General features: G+C 32.8%; 2 long non-coding RNA genes across 2 annotated transcripts; one reads left to right on the forward strand and one right to left on the reverse strand.

Annotated features, from left to right (window-relative positions):
* Nucleotides 1-5,427: 5,427 nt before the first annotated feature.
* On the reverse strand, nucleotides 5,428-6,534 carry LOC130054747 (uncharacterized). Its single transcript, XR_008803057.1, has 3 exons — nucleotides 6,356-6,534; nucleotides 5,923-6,114; nucleotides 5,428-5,522 (listed from the first exon to the last, which is right to left on the reverse strand). It is a non-coding gene; the product is annotated as an uncharacterized LOC130054747 (long non-coding RNA).
* On the forward strand, nucleotides 6,098-7,593 carry LOC125651513 (uncharacterized). The gene is made up of 2 exons (XR_007361271.2): nucleotides 6,098-6,356; nucleotides 6,918-7,593. It is a non-coding gene; the product is annotated as an uncharacterized LOC125651513 (long non-coding RNA).
* Nucleotides 7,594-18,340: the final 10,747 nt, after the last annotated feature.

Genomic DNA, 18,340 nt, shown 5'->3' on the forward strand with positions numbered 1-18,340 from the left:
ATACAGAGATTTTGTACATGTATTTTATATAAAAGTGATGATAATATATCACTAAATGATTTAAGGCATGTGTCAATATGGAGATTGGCAACATTTGCAGTTTTAGGTTCGAGTAGTCATTGGGTCGCGAACATAGTTTATTAATGTTTCTTATAAAGGAACACAATTTTCTTAGAAAAGATTACTTGTTTGAATTCATTATAGTTTTAAATATGATGATATTTTGAGACGTAATTGTTTCTGTGATAAACATTGTTTTCTTATATCAATCAGAGATTTGCAATTAAACATGTAGTGGAATTCATCACCAATTTCATTTAAATCCCATTTATTACAACGTCTTGTTTCTCGGGACTCGTTTCGCCAGCGTCCACTTTCAATAGGTAAGTGATGATTACAGGTTCGAAATTTACACAAGGTTATAGCATCTTTTCTGGGTAGGATGTCCAGATATTTTTCAAATTTGAATTCATCCTTGTACATTCTATAATTTATAGTTTTTGATAAGAGTTTTATGTCAGAATTCCACTTTTGCTTGAATTGATCGAGTAAAATAAGTTTTACTTTTGACTTTAGCCAGATGGTCCGGCATAGAAAGATCCCCCCCCCCCCCCCAAAAAAATGTACCTTGTGTAATGGCAATAAAATTGGTGATGAATTTAAATGCAGTATATTTGCTACAATTAGAAATCAATGTATAAATTGAGAAAAAGGTCGCCACCAAATGTATTAACAACAAAATCTATTTTTAATTCTGACAATGTTGTCACGTTAAGAAAATTAAGTATAAATTCTTAAAAGCTATCCACCATACTCTGTCCCCTCTATAATGACTTAAGATACAATGTCATGTAAAATTTAGTAAATATTTTTTTTCCAGAGTCCCCCCCCCAAAAAAAATCATGTCAGGAACATATTTCAAGTGTTAAAGAGGTTGAAATATTTTGCAATGATTATATTCAAAGGATTTTTTTCTTCACATACTCTGTAATATTAGTTGTATAGTTATGATTTACGTGATATGAAATGCTTTTCCAAGTTTGATTAAGAGCAAGACGTCTAATTCAATATCGCATATGTATAAAGAAGAAACACCTGTATTTTCGTGATTTAATGTATGTTGCACCGGAATGTCTTGAGAGAGAGAGAGAGAGAGAGAGAGAGAGAGAGAGAGAGAGAGAGAGAGAGAGAGAGAGAGAATATCGACTTTCCCGCGAAATGGGAATTGAGAAGGATAAACAATGGGTTGATTTCAATACGTTGTTTGGTTTTATTGAATCCCTTATGTTGTAACGACCCTCACACGTGCTGTATGTTTTAACGAAACGGAGATTCCCCACTTGGGAAAGTAATCAAATCAAAAAATATATATAAACAATCGCCAGGGCATACACATGCCATTTTAACAAACGAGGGTAAATTTCGTAAATGAAAGCAATTTCATTCAGGAAATTATAAAAAATATTTTAAACCATGTGGTTCCAAATGGCTTCGTAGATGTAAAAGAAAGGGGGGATTTCCTTCCTAACAAGATGCGAGGATTTCACAGAAATAACAAACATCCTCTTTTTATGTAACTAATCATCAGAAATAGGTATAGATCTATAGTGTAGTAAAAAAAAACCCATCAGAAATAGGTATAGATCTATAGTGTAGTAAAAAAAAAAACCCATCAGAAATAGGTATAGATCTATAGTGTAGTAAAAAAAACCCATCAGAAATAGGTATAGATCTATAGTGTAGTAAAAAAAAAAAACCCATCAGAAATAGGTATAGATCTATAGTGTAGTAAAAAAAATACTGATATACGAAATCAGTAGAGAAATATACTCAGGCATTTCAGAATATATCGTGCCTAGATAATGAAAATGAAAATGTTTTTGAAAATCTAGATAAGTGAATTTCAAAACAAGGGAATCCATACTCCATAATTTCTTACTTGAATTCATCACATTTCAGATTATTTTCAATTATGACAAGAAAGAAAACAATATGATATTAATGATAATCAAAAAATAAATTAACAATGCTTAAGAGGTTGTCCTTAACAGTTTATAAATTCGGGGATTATCAGTAAGTAGCACTATTTATTTATTTTAACAAAAAATATAAACTGAAAATAGGATAAGTTGACTGGACAACAGACATACACATAATAGATTCAACATATGCAAGTCTGTTTGTACAGTGTTTTATGTTTTCTTTTGTTATAAATAGTTTTGATGATGATGGTGATGACGATGATGATAAAAACAACCTACTTTTCTAATTTTCGACAGTTTTAATGAAAACAGGCATTTTCTAGAAAAGAACAAAGAACAGACACAGGGTTTTAAATTTTTATTTGTTTATTTATTTTCATCTTAACAAAAAAGTGATTTTATATAATGAAAAACAGATTTTCGTTTATGAGAATCAATAGCCATTTACCGAGATCTAGTATATGATGAAATCATTTTTCTACAATTACATGATATTCTATGAAAACACTTCGATATATCATACAATAAAACCCAAGAACTGTAGAAGAGGAGTCAGTATTAATGCATTGTATCTATATCCTGATTTACAGAAGTATACTCATTGGTCAAGGAAAAGCATTTTATACAAAGCGATTTTTTTATTCTTCAAATAACAATATCGAGCACCACTAATATCCGAAAAAGGCAGACTTTTAAAAATATAATTTTGGAAATTTTGTACATACATGTATATATCTCAAAGAGTACTGGACGGAAGGCTGAAAGTCGAATTTCAACACTCTGGATTTCCACGTCGGATAGTTCATTAAATAATTTCTTTTCAATCGATATATTTCTGTTGAAGTTGGCTACATCAAATTTCAAGATCAAGCAAAATCACATAAGTATTTACTTGGATTGATTGTGTTAATTTAATGAAATTTGAATTAAAAGACTCAACGAGTTGATTGGGTAAACAATTATTTACATGGAAACTTAATTTCGTCGAGCTAGTGTACATGTTTGTGTATAATTTGCACCACTGTTAAACTCAATGAACCCAACACCTACAGCCTTACAAACAAAACACCTGTTTAACAGAAGCTTTCAAAATATTATTTACTTTCGTATTAGTACACACCTGCAGGATAATCAATATAATGTCAAGGTAAATATGCAATCATATATGAAATCTTCATTCCTAGCTAGGTTTGACATTATCATATGATTATTTTATCTTCCTTGTGTAGTACTGAAAGAGAAAGAAGACTTTGTTTGACTATTCCCGGATTAATAAAGTAAATGCCGATCCCTAAAATTTCATAATGTACATTCGACCAACCATGATTCACATTTCTTTGATATTCAAAACAGTATCATTCATAAGAACCAATAGTTAGCAAGCTACCTATTTTGTACAAATAAATCCGAAAATGACATACTATACTCAAGAATAAAATAACTTATTTCACTTCCAAATTGTTTTGTTTTAATGGATAGTCTTTGGGCCATCGATATACATATAAAACATTTTTACGATACAATATTGTATTATATATTGTATACTAAAGGGCATTTTCAGAATTTAGTTCAGGATCTAAAGTCAATACAAACAAAACTAATAAAGATGCATTCAGGCATCGTTAATGAATTAAAAATCTTTATAATCTTTGAAGCAGTGAATTTCGTTCACAAGTTCATCAAAATCACAATCCATCAACAGTGTTATCCTTCCGATATATCACAGGACAGTCGTTTTCAATACTTTGATATAATTATACATCCCCATCTATCAGTTTAAAACATTCGTAAGGGTTTATCTGGTTTTTACTTACTTTCACTGGACTTCCGCTTTAATTTTAAATGATCATTAATAAGATTACTTGAAATAGTGTCGTGATTCTTTTATACATGTATATACTTCAAAAATAATTTAGAATAATTAAATAATTTAGCAGAACCACAAAGTGAATTCCATTAACTAAATCTATTCCTATTCGTGTTGTTCCATGTTTCAACTCCATCTCCAACAGGTAAATGGGGGGGGGGGGGTAAGAAAGTTTTGGTTTTGTTTTTTTAAGGTTAATCGATCCTCGTGTGATGTCATAGGTTTTTGCAAAATCTTTATCAAATTAAACTTTGCGCCTGAAAGAAATATATCTTCAGAGGAATTTTATTTACTACATAAAATAAAAAATTTGGTAAACTATTGATATTGAAAAAGTGTATATTTTCTATTGATAATCAATTCTTTATAATTAAAAAAATGTTGTCAAGGGCAATAACTCCTATGCTGCTATTTCTTCTACTGCATGTCTAGTATGCATGATTTCCCCAATGTCCACAATTAATTTATACATATTTATGAATTAACAGTTTTCTTAAACTGTTGACATTTAAAATTTGTCATTTCAAAAAGATTTTATCTATTTTAATTATTCTGTACAACGAAAATGTGTGATTTTATGATGTTAACATATACTTCCGTTTTTTTTATGTCTGACATCTTTAAAAATGTGGCAACATACACATTTTCTATGGTTATTGTTTAAATTTAACTATATTGAATGGAAATTAATACAGATTTTGCACTTTTAACCATTATTATTGATAAGTCACATGAGGATCGATCGACCTTAAATCAGTTTTTGACCTTGGTGTCATATCAGCATTGTAAATGAACTTTTTCGTTTTTGTAATAAATTATCTTTTGTTTTATTTTCGAATAGTTACCACAGAAAACAAATTTTCAAAAAAATACTTTCTCAACAACAGAATATTTAATTTTTGTGAATATCAGTCGGCAGAAGTATGAATAATTCTAGTAATATACAAATAAGATTTTGGTTGTATAAATCATTTTTTAAAAAGTTTGTGGATATTCAGCATGGTCTAGAACCTGAGGCCCTGACATAGCCTTCCCCACCTACGCTGCCATCACAGTCGAGAGCCCGGTAACAGGAAACACGCGGACCCAGTTTATACATCACCGAAAAATGGCGAGGACCTGACGAGCGGCGATGACACACGGAGAGCGTTGTTTGATGTTTGACTAGCATCAGACCAACTTTTGGCTTTGATGATACGTCCGTCAAGTTCAATTAGAATTGTGTTTCGGTAGCGAAGAGTTTCATCTTGGTTCGTGTGTTTTTAAAATGTAATTATTTTCCGCGATCGCGTGCTCCGAGTTTCTGGAAACACAAATAAACACGGGAACCTGTTCAATTTTCTTGTCAACTTCTGGAAATCCAAATTATGTTGTAAACAGAAGGGAAATGAAGTAAAGAGAAATATTTTCCTACTGCCATAGGCTGTACAGAACGGTGCCCCATGAGTAATAAATAATATACAACAAATCATTTCTACATTTAATTATTTGCTGGCTGAATATTGATAATCTTGAGAAAAGCTTGATGTCAAAGATGTGTAAACTTTCTCCAGAGGGCAGTTACTTTTGTTCCATTGATATTTCTGTCACGTACAACAGTAGCAAATGGTACCACACATTTTAGTTACACATAGGTGTCCGTAAGATTTCACAATATGAAGATGGAGATGCCCCTAAAAAGGACGGTTAGAATAAACAACAAAACGAAAAACAATAAAATAAAATTGACTTGCAAAAGAAAAATACTGGAGTTTTTCATTACAATGTAATTTACTCTTGGGTCGATGCTTTGAATTTCTTAAATTAGAACTTGTCTGAGATACACAATGTACAATTATAGATTTAGAAAGGTTTATGAAAGAATATGTGTTGACTAGATTGTGTAATTAATATACAATATACGGGACCTGACTGCACTTTTGGAACATCGAGGTAGGTAAATTTTCAATTTTCGATTTTGCAATTTACCCGTGATGGACTACATATTGCCCACATATTTAGAAAATGTTTTGATCTTTGAAATGAATATTGTTCGTGAAGTAAATTGCAATTACTAGTGTGCGTAATATTTACCCAATTGTTTCCTATTTTTAGCGAGGCTGTTTCTCGTCTCTTCACGAGAGTTTTGGCGGGCACCTGTGTCTTCAGGTGGAACCATTTGTCGCTAGAAAACTCTTCTCGCGTCATGGGAGGAATATGCCACTTGGTAGACATGAAACAAATGTGCCGTGGTTTTCATGTTCGGTTAATGCTGTGGGAATATACCTGATAGAGTAAACAAAGTAAATATTGGCTTCTATCACACATTGTTCAATTCCGCCATATTAACCTTCAGCGGTATCTCAATAATGATTCACGGAAACCAATTTTCATTTCGATTAAATTGTTAATTTACTATAAAGAGGGGAAGTCAATGTACACAGAAAGACAACGGAATTTTCGTAGAGCGAAGGAAATGTTAGAGTGTTTGGAGAAATCTGGCTGGGTCAGCTATCCGGATACTTACGGTAAATGTTTACGCTTTTGGTTTTTGTGTATAAACTCGCCACCCAGGCGGAAGGGGATGCACGTGGAAATTGTCAGAATCAAGAACACAGATGTGTAAACTAAACAAGATACAAAAATATCAAGTTTGTTACAAGACAAAAATAATCAAATTAAAAGCGATGATGCACGCCATTACAAAATTTTGCCAACAAATGTTCAGATGAAACAGCAACGTTAGCTTGATAAATCGCCTGTGGACGTATGGACATGAGTGTTAGCGTCTGTGAATCCGCTCTATCATTTCTGGTATTTTCTATGTACTTTCTAAGACTCGTTAATTTCTGCTCTTTTAATGCTTTTCTTTAATGTGACGTCCAATTTGGCACAGCATTCAATTTATAATTTATCATGCACTATTCCAATCTTCCCGGTTGAATTTAAAGTTCGAATTTTAGAATGTTGGATAGAGAGCACATGCGTTTTCAGCAAAAGTATGCTTCCCATTATATTTCTTACAATTCTATTTTAAAATGTTCGAATGAATCATAAATCATTAAAATTGTTGCCATACTCGTCTTTAGCTAGGAGCATAAGACCAACGTTTCCCCTGTCCACATTGAAAAGTCTGAGAAAATCTCTCTGTAATGTAACACCTGAATAGAAATCCGAAACAAAGACCATGGATTCGATGAAGTCCCAACATGAAGACGAGGATCATAATGATAATATTTACCCAGTCCAGCTGAGCTGTACCCGGGGCCCGAGGCACGATCGACCGAGTGGAAATCTTCAAGCCACTTAACCGCCCAACATAATGGAAGACAAGGAATTTGACCATTGTGGATGCACAGTGTGAAATAGACTAGGCCGTGTCAAATTGATTCGCAATTGACCAACTAATTGTGGTCACACACGGTACGTTCTACTGCGAGAAAACATCTTAATTGATACTTGTAAACATGAGCACAGACAACAGCAAAAGGTGAGGAGAGAGTGACGCGCCTTGTCTCATACCCGCACGGTCGGAGAAAAACGACAGAAAAACGTCTCCTGTCTTCGTGATACACATGTCGTTCTAAGCTTCTCTCCGGGATATGCTCTGGCGTACACAGGACATGTGGAGTTATTATATGTTGTCTTGCTATTTCTGATGGCAATCTCACCGTTCCACTGTAATTGATATGTAGGTTCTGTCAGGTGAAAATTTGGATTCAATTTGTTTAACAATTTGAGGGAAAATAAACAATTAAAAACTTGGATTTTTGTAATGAACTTGTGAGATTTGAGAGATTAATATAAGAAAGTAATGCTTATGAAAAAAGGGAAACTGTCTGGTGTTTTGAATTAAATATTTAAAATCCATTCTCTGGTTTACTGTAATTTAATATGAATCGAGGGAATATACATGCATAATAAACATAAATTTCCTGGTAATTGTCAAAAACAAGAAACATACAGCTTGTAATATTACAAATAAAGAATCTTATTTACTGTCGCTCTGCGGAAATATCACTTCATTTGATTTCCAGTTCCATAACAAATTTGTCATCTAAGTTCCGTTCATTTTCGCTACAGCGACTAGAAAGGATAAATTTATACCCACAAATGACATTAAATGACAGCGGGAAACAGCAGAAAAAGAGGAATTAACTATTGAATTGAGAAACAAATCATGCCAACAACGGCCCTGATCGGAGTTAGTTCTGGAAATAGGATCGTGTTTTACGAGTCCAGACCACACGACGGCTACCCGCACTGATCTGGAGATAGGAAATGGATATTGGGGTTTAACTGCGGATCTAATGCGTACACGTGGCAGGGCGCTAATGAAATGCCACTCTGAAGTATTCTCATAATTATTTATATTTAATTAATAAACCGTTAGATTTTGCAAAACAGAACATTAACTCCTTTCGGATCGATCGATCATCATGAAGAGTTTTACTTTGTTTTCGATCATGCTAAATTAAGTGTGCGTCATTAAGATTTCCTTCGTTTTCGGGCAATATAGTTCACATAAAATAATGAAGTTCGTTTATTTCAATGCGAGCAATTGTAAATTATCATAAAATACGACTTTCTCGAACATGTACAAGGAATTTCTTCTTTGTTATAAAAAAAAACCAAACAACAACCCTTAGTACATTTAGTCAAAATCGGCAATACTCTATAACGATTTTCATAAAAGAGTTTTAACTGGTTAATTTGAAATATCCCTAACGAAACCGAGGGTATGGGGTAATTAGGTAATTACAAAATCATGAGCCGCTGTTATTTTCTAATAAATTGTCAAGGTAGAAATGGTTACGTTTGTTGACCGCAATAAATATGACGAAAGATGACCAATTGATGGTCCACTTTTAGATAATACCTTCATTTGATAGTTATAGGTATAAGAATATATAATATTTTATATAAAGTTTATAACATTTATTGCGGCGATCATATACATAAAATGGTAACTCTTTTTGGTGGTTGGTACAACGATATTTAGGAATACAGTGACGAAGCAATCCAGATTTCGTTACTATACACACACACACACACACACATATATATATATATATATATATATATATATATATATATATATATATATATATATATATAGCAGATTTAATATTTAGGCAAAGTGCTTTCCTTTTGCAGTACCAAAAAGCAAAAAGTGAATTAATAGATGAATGCAAGAAAAAATTATTGTAGGCCTACTATAAAAATATTATAGCATGGTAGCCCTTATTTTAAAATGCAAGTAGTCTATAGTTTTACTGTCATCAGTGGACGATGTAACAGATTTTATGTCGATGGTATAACCACGATGACCACCTACTGTGAGGGTGTGTAATTATGGTCGGGTTTATCGTAACGTCCCTACTTAAAACTTTGTCATTATTTCGTAACGTAAGAGTCACTGTGTCGCTCGTAAAGGGTGACGTCACTATCATCAATTCTACAAAAAATCTGAGGGGAATAATAAAAGCAAAATTTTTACTGAGTATCTTTGCTTTCAATGTTAACGGTAAATCTGAGTACAAAAAAAGAAAGAAAGAAAAAATAGTGATAAGATATTGTATCTGCGATTCACACACGTTTTTGATACAATCTTTATATGAATAATGCAAAAATGTGATAATTGATAACTTCAACGTCTAAGTTTTTTGGGGGTATCATATTGGCATATTCAAATCTATAAACAATACATTTCTACTTTGTTTGGACAATCATTGAATTGGGGATTGCTGGGTATTTGAATTTTGAGTGTAAATTTAATTATATTAAATAGGTACACTTTTAATTAAAACCTGACAATTATGGCAATATATCAGAAAAATACAGAGTTGATATGCTTGTTCATATACATATATAACAATTAAAATCAATTCGCAAGACAAATCATGTTCCAAAGGAAACTTAATATCCTCTTCTACATTTCTTTTTATCGAGAATCCTTATCTTTGAATTTTAATGACGTCAACATGCAATTCTTGCAGAGTTATATTTTCCCACATATTAGGAAAGCAAAATGAGATATTATACAAGAACATGCAGAGTATTTGTTAAAAATTCAAATGTTCTTCCATGAGGTGTTTCAATGAATAACGCTGATCAATACTGACACTATTTTTTCCATCTTGGGCTGATTCACGATTTCCCCCCAAAATTTGTTTATCACTTTTAATGATCAAAATCTACTGTCTAATGTGTTTGAAAGATTTCACCTGAAAATTAAGGTTATACATTATCCCAGAAGCTCATTTTAGAGAGTTTATTATTTGTTTTGTAAACAAAGATTGCGGTATGCTATTGTTTACGAAATTTTCAAAAGAAATGGATATCGATCTAAGTTTAATATATATCTTTCACATTTCATGCATTTTTGGGGTAAAATGTGTCATCTAAAAGTTAAATATGTGACTATGCAAAATTAAGATGCATTATATTACAAAATCAATATTTCACTTGTTTGTTTGTTTACATATAAAGACACGAGTCTTCGTTTACATAACACAGATTTAAGGCTAAAATATTGCTTGCATTCTAAAGGTCAAAATTTTGGTTGTCAACATTAACTGAGTTATATTTGTAATGTTTAACATCAAAAATTAAACATATTTTTATCAAAAATCGTGAATTAGTCCCTTTAAGATCGTAATGCCGACCTGATCTGGTAGTTTTCACATTCGCTCTTGTGCTTCCTTGTATATCGTGGCCAAGGAGTGTGTTCGATTTACTAGCACAAAATATACTTTTCAAGAAGGTAATCTTTTTCATCGTGTTCATCAACGTAAATTGTGATACATAAGTTATAGAGAAATTGTAATACATAAGTTAGAGAGCAGAAACACTTCTGGAATCATGGGGCCATGCTACAAGACCCACCGAGTAGATAAAAATGGGTATGAATTGTCATAAACTGTTGGTGACTTATTATCACCAGGGGTCTGGTAAACTGTACTATCCAACAATCTACAATGTAGAATTTTCATGCAATGGTCTGTAATCGTCACTAATTTTGAGAAGTCTTGTTATTTAAATATAAAGAATCTCTACTTTTAATTCTCTCCATGGTTTTTTTAAAACCACAAAAACGACATCAATTGTTTGACTGGTATAACACTGTCCGATTAATGACAAACCAACCACATACTCATGCTGTGCCAAAGACCCTGCTGTTGTGAACTAATAAAGGAAATTTGATACACGAAAGTTTTGTTGATTTTTTCAGTCCTGGGAAAATAAACAAGATGTAAGGCGAGGAGCTGGTGAACTCCCAATGACCAGGGCGGTGCGATGAGATCAGCGAGTCTCACCGCGGTAACCGACTCGTACAATACAAATTATCGCCCCGATCCTCGCACTTCGGTATAGAATTATCTGTAATCTCATGTCATTGAAAATATTGTCACCAGTTTAAAATATACAAAGTTTTGGCTAATAATTTGTTTAAATTATCCCCTGTTTTGACATAATGATGTCTGCTGAAGTGTTTCAATTATTGGTCGTTTTCGTTTTCAAGATTATTTTTTTATTAAGATTTACACTTTAATTTTTCCTCTCAAATAGTGTTTACAAATATGATTGTCATCCTGATGATTTGACTGTTTTTTGGTGTGTTTTTTTTTTAAATGTTTAGATATAAGAAACTCTGCAAGAAAAAAAAAAATGAAAGCATAAGTATTTTTCGCCACATTACCCAAGCTTCCATCAACCAAGACATTATTTACTCCATAATTATTGAATTAAAAAAAATACATATCAAAAGTTCAATATAAAAATACTAGGGATTTTTAAAAATTTAAATATCTTTGAATTGAATTTTTTTTTTTAGAAATGACAAAACTATTAAGCTTCTCCCTACATTCCGCCAAAAATATGTGAAATATAATATTAGTTTAACCTTTATTTCATTTGAATAATTCAACATGTATATACAATAAGTAGTATGCACACAGGATTCGGAAACAAGTTGTAGCAAGTTATATGTATTAATCCGTTTCCTTGATATTAACTTTGAATAATAAATGTATATTTGCCCTTGTTGCATGACAAAGATGAAAATGAAAAAGTAAAGAAAAATGAAAGAAAAAATTTAACAAGTAAATAAATAAACTTTTGAAGAAATGTTATAACATAACATAATGTAATATTGAATAACATTGAAACACACTGAACGGTGTTTTGAAAGTGAGGACCTTGATTGTGACGTCATTCTGATTGATTTCCGGCAAGAAAGTCTTCCAGATCGCAGGACGGAAACTTTGAAAACATTGATAGAGTTTCCTTCCCTGTTTTTGTAACGAATCCAACGTAAAGTTTCTACGTTCTAAATATTACAGCGAATCAATAAATCTTGCATTAAGCTTCTTCTACATCGTTTATCAAATATATTTTTAAAAAACAAACCAGAAATGAAATGAAACATGACATAAAATCGTGCGCAGAAAAAAATGTGCTTTAAACCGTTCGTCTTTAATTAAACGGTTAAATCTGTAGCTCTCTGGCCTATCCCAGTCTTTTTGCGAGAGAGCTACAGTTCTGCAGCTACCTAAGCTGATCATGTTAATTTGACTTTTAGGAAAATAGGTATGAAATTAATATATCTATCTAATTATACATACTGTTGGGTTTTAACATAATCTAATGCAATAAACCAAACAACATTCTTTATTGTCAAATTTTTAATTCCTTTTGATTTGATTTATCATTTTATAAAATGTGTGTTTTAGTATGAATTTATTTAGGCCGTTTTGGCACACTGATTTTTACTATGGATAACTCCGTTTACCTGATCAAATTATAAAGCTCACGGCGGGTGTGACCAGTCGACGGGGGATGCGTACTCCCCCTAGGCACCTGTTACCACCTCCGATATATCCAGGGGTCCATGTTTGGCGAACTCTCGATTTTGTGTTGCTTATAGGAGTTATGAGATTGATCACTGTTCGTTATCTTCGCCTTTTATAATAAAAAAAACGTCAAGGTTAATAATGTTGCAATACTTTAATTAGTAAGTTGTATTATTAAGAAATAGAGCATGTGTTGCTCAGCCAATAAAACTAGGAGTTAGAAAGGAAATAAAACTATTTTCAAAAGGAATGAATGTCTGTATCAGGGGGTATATAGATGATAGAAGGGAGGGGTTAACTCGACTACAGACATAAATTACCCCATTATGACATCCAACTATGATATAGACAAGAAACTAACAAAAGATCTGCCATGTTGCAAAGGGTTGGAAACTACGATAGAATATGTCGAAGTAACCGAGCCAGTTTGATCTGAATGGAACCCCAAGGAACGAAGAGCTTCAATTTTAAATGTGGCAATAGTCCAGTTTGTATATCAATAACCATATCGCTGAACTTTACAATACATCAATAAATCCGTCTGAAAGGCTTTGGAATAGCGGCGGCGATAACCAACTGCAATTGGTCGTTTAATTCTCCACTTTAAATTATCATATTGCAGTAACTGGAGTCAAAGAAAATTCCCACGTCCCCACGGCAAAGTTTGAAAAAAAAAATTTTCATGCAGGCTTTATCAGATTTGATATTTACATATATTTATCAATTTCCAGCTAAATGTAATGATTTGTCGCGCTACACGACGGCACGGCATAACATACAAATGAACAATCCGCAAATTATGTTATTGTATCAATCTAAGTAAATAGGCAAAGCACAGTAAATAGGGTAGGGTTAGTAATAAAACCACAGCGGACGCAGCAGCTGCCTAATAGAGGGGAATAGCTATGTGATTTCTAGATAGCAAATAACACGAATTTCTCTTGTCATAGCGACCATTATCCACACATGAGCAGAAGTGAATAGAATCTCATTATTTTAATATTTTGTTTCATTACATGCCATTGTTTTGGCCACAAATGTCACTGTGATATTTACTGGTACTGTGTTTGCTGAAATTGAAATATGGAGAACAATGTGCTTATAATTAAGCCCGGTAATTGAGAAAGAGAGAAAGAGAGAGAGAGAGAAGAGGGGCGATTTTTTCTATGGAAGAGAAAGCATTTTGCATGACAATATTTGCTGTTGACTTAATGATGAACATCGCAAAATCAAACCGGAAATATTGTCTGAAATACTGGAATAATGGCCGTGATGGAAAATGACAAAGAAAGCTCTTTTTTGACGTTCTGAGACAGAGTCTTTGATGTTTGCCATCAGTATGCGGTAATTTGTCGCTTTGAGCAGATGTTTGCTGATCGGAATAGGTCTCTAATTAGTCCCGGCAGCATTCCTTTACTGTGTGATGGATACGCCGTGTTGTCTTTTTGGTTAATTGTAGACGTAAAAAGGAAGCACCGCGCACAAGCTTTCAGCAGACGACAAACCCCGTAACGCGGTGCATTATTACTGGGAATAAAACATCCGTTTCCGGAAATGCCGCACGCCTTTGGCATCAAAACCGCGCCATAATTATAAGAGCACTCTTCGGTAATCTAACACTTTTGATTATGGAAAATTCGATATGAATTAATAAAAACATCTTTAAATCTTGAAAATTAAATTAAGAGGAAAATTAAAGTAATTTCTACATATACAAATATGTACGGTATGTTTTCTAGCTGTTCATACAATATTGGAACAGACCCTAAAACTTACCATACACTGTAGAATAGAATAGAATGGAATATTCATTCAATCAACCACAGGGGCGCATTAGGATGCACATTGTCAAAGTCCAAAATCACGGAAACGTACGACAAAGGAAAATAAAGACTGTATGATGAACAGAGAGTTAGCCATCAAATCTTTCAATGCATAAAATACACAAAACCCCCATATATTCATGTATTGTAGTACAAGCATAGTAACTATGTTACAGTAATCCACTTGCATGTTATACATGCACATAACTATGTTGTACATGTTATTGTATATTGTTTTCTTGTATTGAAATTTGCAATTAAATATTGGCATGATAAAACAGCAAACTCGGGATCTTCGTTTGACATAATCCATGTAAACAGATATTCAGCATTGTTAAGCAGCACTAGGTTTGGAAAGGTTTTACATTTTGCTCTAGAATTATTATATAGTGGACATTCGAGTAGAAAATGTAATTCATCCTCTGTTGAACTTGAGATACAGTGTTGACAGACTCTTTCACATCTAGGAAGAATTTCATATTTACCAGTTATTAATTTTTCTTTCATATCTGCCTGTTTCTATCCGTAGAAAATGATTACTAATTCTGAATTTAGTGAGAATTATCCGATTGTCTCGAGTTTTTAAATTCAGGTATTTTTCAAAATTGAACAACCTTTTGTACTGAAAGTATGTACTTAATTTTCCAAATCCTTGCATATAACTGGTACGGATATTTTCCCAAAAGTTTGAGAAACTGTTACGCAGTTGCTTTTTTATGTACAATTTAAATTTGTTTTAACTTAATTTTTTGCAGTGGGACAAATTGATATTTAGTTTTTCACTGTAGAATAATATACTAGAATACCAGTCACTGTTAATGGTGTTAGACCTGCACTCGTTGAAAGCAGCCTGTAATATGTTAGAAGTTGAATGTTCTAATCTATACCAGTATATAAATGTTTGCTTTAGCATATCAATATATAATGGATACCTTCCCAGTTCAGAATAGATTCCTATATTTGTACAAATTTTAGACACCCCTATAATCACAGAATTTTATATTTAGCTTTTCCATATCCCACTCCTTAAATATCAAAAAGTGGAAGGTTTCTTTTTGGAGTAACATTAATAATGCTCCGGTTCTCACAATCATACAACACTATGGGTTTAATACAGTGATCAAATATATGTAAAAAAGGTTTTATAGAGGGATTAGCAGTTTTTACATCCCAGTAAAATTTTAAGAATGCCTTTAAGCTTTTTTGATATAACTGTTTCTTTGCTTCAATAAACTTTCCGTTGTTTTCAAGAGTTAAACCCAGATATTTGTATTGTTTTACACATTCTATAATATCATTACCATGGCAAAATTTTTCTTTCAGTAGTCTACCTGAGTTGTTGAAAATTATTACTTGTGATTTTGAATGTTTACTTCTAGTCTCTAGACACCATTCACTACAGTAATCATGAAGGATATTTAGTTTATGTTGGAGATCTGTTTTTGGTATCGGATAGTTAAACAAGTTCATCTACATACAGAAGACATGAAATATTTTCATTATCTAGAGTAACAGGAACAGAACTGTCATCTAGAATACTTGGGAGGTCATTTATAAAGAGTTTAAATAAAGATGGGCTAAAGACATCACCTTGTCTAACTCCAACCCTAGATGTGAAAAAACCAGTCATTTTATCATTTACTTTCACACACAATCTATCATTTTTATACATAGATTTTAAAAATTCTGTAAAAACACCCACTGATATCATACGATTGTAGTTTATACATAATGCCAACTTGAATGACTATCAAATGCCTTGCGAAAATCAACAAAGCAGGCATAAAATGTCTTATTACCAGCCTTTAAATATTTGTTAATCAAACATTTCAGTTTACTTTATTCACTCACACCATATTATGGTACATGAGGTACAATATATACAATATTTACAAATAGAATATATTATATGCAAGGTACACGTGAAAAAAGCAGGGAGTTGTTTTAGATACATAAAATGAGTTAAGGAGGGCAGAATTGGTCATATATTTTAGATATAAAACTACATAATTTGATAAGTATACATTAGGGTCTGAAGTTGACATTAACTCTGAAATTTTGAAAAAGTTAGGTTTGTGACAATATTTTCTACACAGATACTTTCTTCTATAACATTCAAAAAACTTACAAAACAAAAATATGATCTGAAGTGCGAGATTTCTTAGAGAAACCTATAGATCTGTGATTTATGAATGATATTCTCCACCAAGAAGTTGTCAAGTATGCGGTACTTTATTAAGTTAAACAATTTTCCAATACTATTGTTAATAGCTATGTCTCTGTAATTTGCTGGCTTATTTGGATCTTCAGATTTAAATAGAGGACAAATAAAGCTTTCTGATCATTTTGAAGGGTACTCTCCAGATGTAAACACAGCACTGTAGAAAGAGCGTTATCTTTATTCATTAACTTAGTATCTTGTGATCAAAATAACCGCATCTCGACAAAATCGTTTCCAAATGCGCTTGAATTTTCGAGGATGAACATGAATATTGATACATGTAAATCATTTAGATGTAAATACTTTACTATTTAGAATAGTTCATCACAACCTGGCCAGGGGCGGATGCAGAAATGGCGGTAAGGGTGGCGCAACTTTATGAGGCTGGGAGTCAGGGGGCCACCTTGAGGCCCCCAGTGGGTCCAGGGCAAAGTCCTGGTGGGGGCCTAGGGGGCGAAGCCCCCGAATTTTACAGAACTTGAAATATGTCTTTTAGCTATATAGTAATTTTTACTATTTTCTGTCATTTTTGATAAGGTGAAATTAATAAAATAACGCAAATTGAGGGGTTTTGGGGAAAATGTAAGTTCTCTCAATAAAAGTGATTCAATAAATCAAAATATTTTGTCATTTATTTCTCCGAGAGTGGAAGGAATTATTGCTTCTTTCATCGATTGCATTTTTCTGAACAAGAGACCACGATTTACCTTAAATTTGAAAATGTTAGGGGGCGCGGCTGCACCCCCCGTAAATCCGCCACTATTGGCGGATAAAGTGCTTGACCGTGCTAATTTTGTGTCTAAAATCCTAGCTTAGTAGTTACTAGTATATCATTAGTCTACCGATCTGTTGGTCAGGAATCCAACCAGGATTGTTTTGAGTAGTTGCAAACATTATTTTCTAAAAAATCCGGAGCGGATCGTAAACCCTCTGCTAGCAAAGATGAAATAAATCTATTATCGATAAAACTTAAGAATAACATTTTCGTATGAATAGAGGGAATTTTTTGTGACTTTATTCAAACAATCTGCCATTTTAGCTTTTATGATGCATCGGCTGATAATTAAAAGACTAAATTTCAAACCACACTTGTAGGAAATATACTCATGAAGAGGGCATGTAATCAACGTTAGTCGCCGATTTCGTTATAGTATTGTATAGTAAGGATAAAAATTGTATATCCGTAAACATAAAAATGGTTTGGTTGAAATCATTTGATTTTTAGCAGAAGCTACATATACGAACTTAGTTGCACCTAGAATCTTGGGACCGAATGTAAAATATTCCCAATGAAACTTTTTTTTAAATCATGCACAATAAATTTGCTCACTGACAAATATGACCGATGTCCACTGAGTACAAGTAAATGTACATTAAATTGATTTCAAATCGGTAATTAAGAACCTTGTCCCTGTGATTAACATGAACAATAAAAGATGTCTGCCTTATTGCACACAGAGTACTATAAAATTAAGACAAATAATATAAATCGTTTAATAACAACTCCGCCGTAACGATCTGTCTGCTTCAAAACACGTGTATCTACCTGCGAGCACGTGATGTATCTTGTCCCAACGGCGGCGGCGGACGCGATCATGCGGGTAAATATTTAA

The sequence above is a fragment of the Ostrea edulis genome, chromosome 5 (genome assembly GCF_947568905.1).
Source record: "Ostrea edulis chromosome 5, xbOstEdul1.1, whole genome shotgun sequence".
NCBI classification, from domain to species: Eukaryota; Metazoa; Mollusca; class Bivalvia; order Ostreida; family Ostreidae; genus Ostrea; species Ostrea edulis.